Here is a 7068-nt window from a genome sequence, read left to right as displayed (position 1 = left end):
AGAACTAGAGAGATCGATGAAGCTAAACAACACAAACTCAAGCGATTGCATTTAATTTAGTCAAGTGTTGCTCTTAAGATTACTAATTCTTGACACAGCAAATTAATAACCCTAATTGCTTCACAAGTTAGAGGGATCAAATAATTACGGATTTGATATCTAACTTAGCAATAGATTATAACAAATAATAACCTAGTAGGCCTTCTAGAAATTAAATGAAACAATCATTAAAATAAGCATAGAAGAACATCCAATACTCAAAGCATAAAATTGAACACTAAAAACAGATAGATCTCATAGATTTATTGATTCCGAGGCCTCCGTTTCCTTCGACCAAGTTATAAAAATTAGCCTCTCATGGCCATAAACAAAAATTCCAAAGGAAAAGTTACAGAGAAGACGAGAGAGAGGCGTGTGTCCCACCAAACCTAATCTGATCTCCTTAAAAAAATATCCAGTTCAAGTATTTGAATTCCACTAAATCTCCTAAAAGAAATATTCTAATATCCTAAAATAACATTAATCCTAATTTGATTCTAATTAATTGAAAATAAGATAAAGTCCTAAAATAAAATAAAATAGGAAAGTGGTGATTCTGAGCTGTAGCTTGCGTGCCACATGTCTTCAAATCTTCCAATAATAAACTGCCCAATTGATTTGCATGACAAGGCAAAATGTTCCACAACGTCGGCAGTGCAGGTACGTCAAATTGAAGCCCTATTACAACCTTGATGCAGCGAGTATCTGTCCAAACTCAAAACATGAAAGTTGTAGATCTGTTTCTTAGTGTTCCACATCATTTTGTATCATCTCAATCGGAGCTCGGATGAGAGATTTATGCCTAGATTATGAAACAATGTTGAAACTGTCCGAATTCACTTAATTTGTTCCGTTTTGCAATTAACACCTCCATTTGCATCCTAAATAAAAATAGAGTAATAATAAGTACAATTAAGCAACAAATATGTATAAAAGACTAAACATTAAGGGGGGTAAATATGACATTTTGCGTTCCTATCAGATTCCATTAGCTTAATGAACTTTGATCTATTATTCTTCAATTTGTTGGGTGCGGAAGTTTAATAGGGAAAAGTATGAATTCATAGCCTGAGAAGGTATCTTTGACAACTTAGAGAATTCGATTTACAATCTGTGCATGTGAGTGTGGAATTAACATAGTTCGTAGAATTCATCCATAGAGTCCAAATGAAGTCAAAACCCTAACCGTTTGATAAATTGATATTATTCTTGCATTTAAATTCTTGCTTTCATTAATTAGTCTCTAATACTTAGTAAGTTTTGTTTTAGTTTTAGATTTAATCTCTTCTATTAATCCAAACACATTCGGTTCCTCCAACTTGAAAACAGTAGGAAATTTAGTGCTTAACAACCAATCCTCGTGGGAACGATACTCATTCATCACTTTATTACTTTGTCCGACTAGTGCACTTGCTATTTATGCATGTTGTAGTTAAAACGCATCAAGTTTTTGGTGCCGTTGGCGGGGATTGAGTTGTAACGGCCCACTTGAGGTATGTAGCTAATGTTTCTTATTTTGCTCTCATTTGAGTCGGTTTATTATTAGTATTGTTTGGTTAGCCCTTAGTTGAATGGAGATATTGGTTTGGTTAAGTGTTTGCCCTGGAAATTATGAAGAATTGGCGAAATTTTAGGGTTACAGGCTTCGCCGGGGTGAAGAAGAAGCTTCGCCATGGCGAAGAGGTGTTTTGGCCCGTGGTGAGTTGCTGGAGTGTTTCGCCATGGCGACGGAATTGTCTTCGCCGCGGCGACGGGTCGGCTGAAAAATTTATGGAAGTTTAGATATTTTCTACCCTAAGGGCAATTTGACCATTCTACCCCTAATTAGTGGGAAAAGTGGGGAGTAAAATGTAAGGAAATTTCATGGAAAATTTGTTGGTATGGGGGTGTGATTGTGATGAATTAAAGGATATAGATGGAATTCCCAAGGAAGAGTAAGGGCAATATGGGAATGCTTGCCATAAGTTGAGTTAAAAGGATTTAAGTCATTGCAAAGCTTTCATTCTTCTTCTCCACCGCCATTCTCCTTTCCTACTTCCTCTCAACTCCTCTTTCATTAGTTCAAGGATTTTTAGAGGGCTTTTTGGAGTGATTGGAGTAGAAAATCAAGCTTAGGCATCCTAAGGTAAGGATTCTTGCTTTGGATGTGAGGTTTTGTGTATATTTGTATATTAAAGTTGTATGGTTTTGTTGTTAAAGGGTAGAGAAAAGTCAAGCAAGCAAAGGAAAAGAAAATACTAGTGAGAGTTCTCCATTACAAGGTAAGTAAATCCCCACCCAAGTTGAGATTTGAGAACGTTCTTGAGTAGAGATTTAATAGCAATTATGTATGCATGTTATGTGCATGTTATATGCTATGAAATTGAGATTAATTATCCATGTTGTGATTGAATACAATTCATTTAAGAGAAGTGTTGATATGTGTTGAGAAGATGTAGTTGAGATGAGGTTTGGAAGGTTTTGAGTAAACCTTTTTAGAAGTGTTATTCCTTAGCAGGATTTATAACTATGTGAGAGAGTTGTCTCCCATTTGGGATGGTTAGAGAGAGGAATAGAGCTATTGTTATAGTAAAGTCTATATATGCACTTGAGTTGTTTGATGAAATGCCTAAGAGAGGTTTGAGTATGAGTAGCAAGCCTAAATTCTTGCAATATTGCATGTTGGTATCTCATAAGTGCAATAGGGGAAATAAACCATCCATATGCATTAATTGTGCATTGAGAAGTGACTTAAAAAAGAGTAGAAAACTTTGTGAATGAACTACTCTAAGAGTAAAGAGAATGAGAAGTGCTAGTTCTAGAGTAGAGTGAATGAGAAGAGCACTAAAAACGGGTAGGTGCTTTGTGATCTCCACCTAATAGCTTTGAGAAATGGGTTGACGCTTTGTGATCTCCACCCGATAGGTATGAGAAAACGGGTTGGCACTTTGTGATCTCCACCCGATAGTTATGAGAAAACGGGTTGACGCTTTGTGATCTCCACTCGATAGTTATGAGAAATGGGTTGATGCTTTGTGATCTCCACCCGAAAGTCACGAAGAGTGGGTTGGTGCTGTGTGAACTCCACCCAGCCGTGCCTCCGGCAAGATGAGGCCATGACATATAGTAGAGGTTAATAAAAAGAAAGCTGTGTGAAAGAGAAACAGAAAAAGAAATAGTGTACAGAAAGAATTAAAAGAAATAGTTATGGGGATAGACAAGTAGAGGACTTACTTACTGAGCATTATTTTGTGCTCACCCCGTTATTTTTCCTTTGTGGTTGCAGGATCAAGGTGATGTTGCAGTCGGTTGGGCGTCAGCAAGCGAGGAGCAATAGCCACACTATCCCCTGTTTTGAATGGCATTTTGTAAATGACTCTTTTGTACAAAGAATGTATATACATAATACAAGAAAATTTTTGGGCCCATTTACTTTTATTATTGTACATGTAATTTATTAGTATACAGCAGTTATTACATTTTTGGTATCAGAGCAAAGATTTTGGGATTGGACAGTGCATTATTCTCATCGCCACGACGTCTGCTAACCGACTATGTGAGTTAATTCTTTCCTCACTCTAATTGTTTCTCGAGTTGATTAATGTGATTGTTTTGTAGATGAGGCATAGTTACCGAAAACGTGGTAAGGGTGTGGTGAATGAAGGAGAACCTTCTAACCCACCAGAGTCTACGCCCCCTCCCTTGGATGAAGCTAGAGTTCAGGGAATCATACAGCAAGTTATGGCAGAAACCCAAGGGAGAGTTGTAACCCCCGTGCAGGTGCCACCAACTACGAATTTGGTGAGACATTAAATAAAAACCCTCAAATAAGATATATTAAGTCACGTATGCCTTCCATCACCATGGTTTTAATCAAACCACTATTCATCGGAACCTTGTTCGCCATAGCGAAGGGTACACTTCTACCAGTGGGAGGTTAAAATTCATTGGAGTTTTCCTTAATGATGATGGGTCGACTTAAAATGACAGTTTTGCTTGTTCGCCACAGCAAAGGTCAATAAACACGTCATAGGCATAGTAGAGAAGTACACATGTTGAGTGTACGTGGCGACATGTAGTGTCCACTCTACTAATACTGGGAATCACACTTGAGGACGATGGCTAGGCCATTGGATTGTGTGATTGGCTTGTTGGCTTACTTCACATTTGAGGTTGGTAATGGGAGCTATCAACTGGTGTGGATTAAGTTTGTTGGCCTACCTAATCAACCCATTTTGGCTTGTTCGCCATAGCGAAGGTTTGAAATGGGTCAGATGGGATCTCAGTCCACTAGGAAAGCCAACGGGCTTTCTCGAGTTAATAGTGAGGGTTGTTGGCTTGAGGAAAATAGTGGGAGTGTTTTTTAATAAAAGACCATATTAAAAAAATAATAAACATTATATTGACTTTACTTTTCTGAATTGCAGATTCACTTAAAAATGAGCATTATGAACCTACAACCGATAATCGAGAAAGAAAACAGGTTGGATGGATCCAATTTCTCAAACTGGTATCATAGTCTTTGGATTATACTAAAGTCTAAAAAGAAATTGTATATCCTTGATAAGCCATACAAGGCAGAGCCTGAGCCTGATCCTGATCCTGATGCCACTCAAGAAGTAAAGGATACTTATCAAAAGTTCCTTGATGATGCTAATTGATAATCCGAGAATTATACTATTTTGTTTAGGCTTTTTGGCTGGATTTTAGATACTTCTTAGTTTGTTTATGCCTGGATTGCTACTTAATTCTATATATTTTATGTTTCAGGCCGAAACGTGCATTTTTAGCAAATAATGAGCGAATTGGAGTTCTTGGACTCAAAAGTAAGCGGATCTCAGAATTTGGGAAAGTTCCAAAGCAAAGTGAAGCACTATGAAGTTTGTTTCCATGAGAAAGCATCGAATATCGAAGATTCAAGCAGAAAGAAAGCAGAGGGCAATATCAAAGATTCAAGCAGAGGGCGAAAGCAGCTAAGCACGAAATTCCAATTTAGTTTGTCGCCGCAGCGAAATTCTTTCTTCGCCGTGGCAAAGTCTGCGAAATTTTGTTTTCTCCAAAACGCACAGCTTTATTTTAGGAAATTTTTAGGTCTTTTGGGTGAGCTATATAAGAAAAACCTTGCCATTTTGAGAGGGGTTGGTTTGGTTTTCATTGGGTTTTTAGTAGTTTTTACATTTGGGAGAAGATTTGAGCTTTAATCTTGTGGATTCTTCAACTAGGGGAGATCTCTACTCTTTTATTTGTATTTCAATATGTTGATTTCTGGGTTTATAGTTTGTCTTGTTGTTTGTGTTAATTTAGTTATGAACTAACCCATTTTGGGTTAAGGTTTTGATGTAATTCAGATTTCTACGGATTAATCAATTGATGATTGTTGCTTTTATATTCTATTGCGTAGATTGTGTGACTATTCCGATTTTTATTGATTTTACTTGTTGAACATGATGAGATTGAGAAATGAATCATGTTGAGCTTCTTGGATAATTACCATTGTTATTTTGAATGCTAGAGATAGATTTGAGAAACAATGAAATCAATCTAGGATTCCATTAGCTTAATGAACTTGGATTTGTTAATCTTCAATTTGTTAGGTGCAGAAGATTAATAGGGAAAGGTAAGAATTCATAGCTTGAGAAGGTATGTTTTAAAAACTTAGGGAATTCGGTTTACAATCCGTGCATGTGAATGTAAGAGTAGCATAATCCACAGAATTGATCTATAGAGTTCGAATGAAGTCAAACCCTAACCATTTGTTTTAGTTGATATTACACTTGTGTTAAACCTTGCTTTCATAATTTAGTTGTTTTTACATTTAGTAAATTTTGCTTTTAGTTTAGTTTTATATTCTCCCATAAATCCAAACATTATTCAGTTTCTCCAACTTGAAAACTAATAGGAAATTTAGTGTTTAGCAACCAATCCTCGTGGGAATGATACTCACTCATCACTTTATTACTTTGTGCGACTAGTGCACTTGCTACATTTGCATGTTATAGTTACAACACAACAAGTTTTTGGTGCCGTTGCCGGGGATTGATTTTTGTGTTAACATTGAGTTTTTCTTGTGTTAGCTAGATTAGAGTTTTGTTTTTGTTTTTCTGTGTTTGTTAGTTTAATTTTTGTTGTTCTCTTCTGTTGGTTTGTGATCTCACTTTTTCTCTCTTTCTGTGTAGTTTATGCGAAGAGCAAGACGTCAGCTAGTGGTTCCTGTTGATCCAGAGATTGAGAGAACCACTAGAAGACTTAATAGAGAGAGAAGAGAACGAGAGGCTACAGTTGAACCAAAGGCCATAGTTGTTGATATGGTAGAAAATAGAACATTAAGGGAATTCTCAGTTCCCATAGTTGAAGGCAGTGGGTCAAGCATAACTAGACCAGCGGTACAAGCCAACAACTTTGAGATAAAGTTGGCAACCATCCAGATGATTCAGCAGTCGGTACAGTTTAAGGGAGATTTGAAGGAAGATCCAAATCTGCATATATTTCGATGCTTCGAAAGTATACAAGTGATCCCTCCCATGTTTTGAGCATTGAGGATGGAGATGGAGAATCCTAAGTTTGAGGAGTGTCAGTTAAAATTGGACAGAGAGATCAAGGAGCTCCAAAACAAGTTTCCCCAGTGAAAGTACGGGAGGTAAAGCAAGGTTGTAGAAACGTTCGGGGTTGTTCATTTGAATTTCGGGGACGAAATTCTTTTAAGGGGGGAGAATTGTAACGCCCACTGAGAACGTAGCATTGTTTAAGGTATGGCCTAAAGGATTACTGAATTGCCCCTAAATGAGTTTATATATTGTTCATGTGTTTTGTTGGCCTTTGATTAAGTTTATGTTTTGGGTTTGGTTGAGTGTGTACCAGGAATTGATCAAGACTTGGCAGATTTTGGAGTTGCAGTCGTCGCCGGGGCGGGGGAGAAGCTTCGCCGCGGCGATGTTGGTTCTGTGTTGGCGGTGTCGGTTCTGGAATGTTTCGCCGGGGCGACGGAAAGTTCTTGCGCCGCGAGGGAAGGCAGAAAAGTTTCTTGAGTTTTAGAGAATTCCTCATAGGGGT

Source organism: Pistacia vera, unplaced genomic scaffold, assembly GCF_008641045.1.
Source record: "Pistacia vera cultivar Batoury unplaced genomic scaffold, PisVer_v2 Contig954, whole genome shotgun sequence".
NCBI classification, from domain to species: Eukaryota; Viridiplantae; Streptophyta; class Magnoliopsida; order Sapindales; family Anacardiaceae; genus Pistacia; species Pistacia vera.
This window is presented reverse-complemented; position numbering follows the sequence as displayed.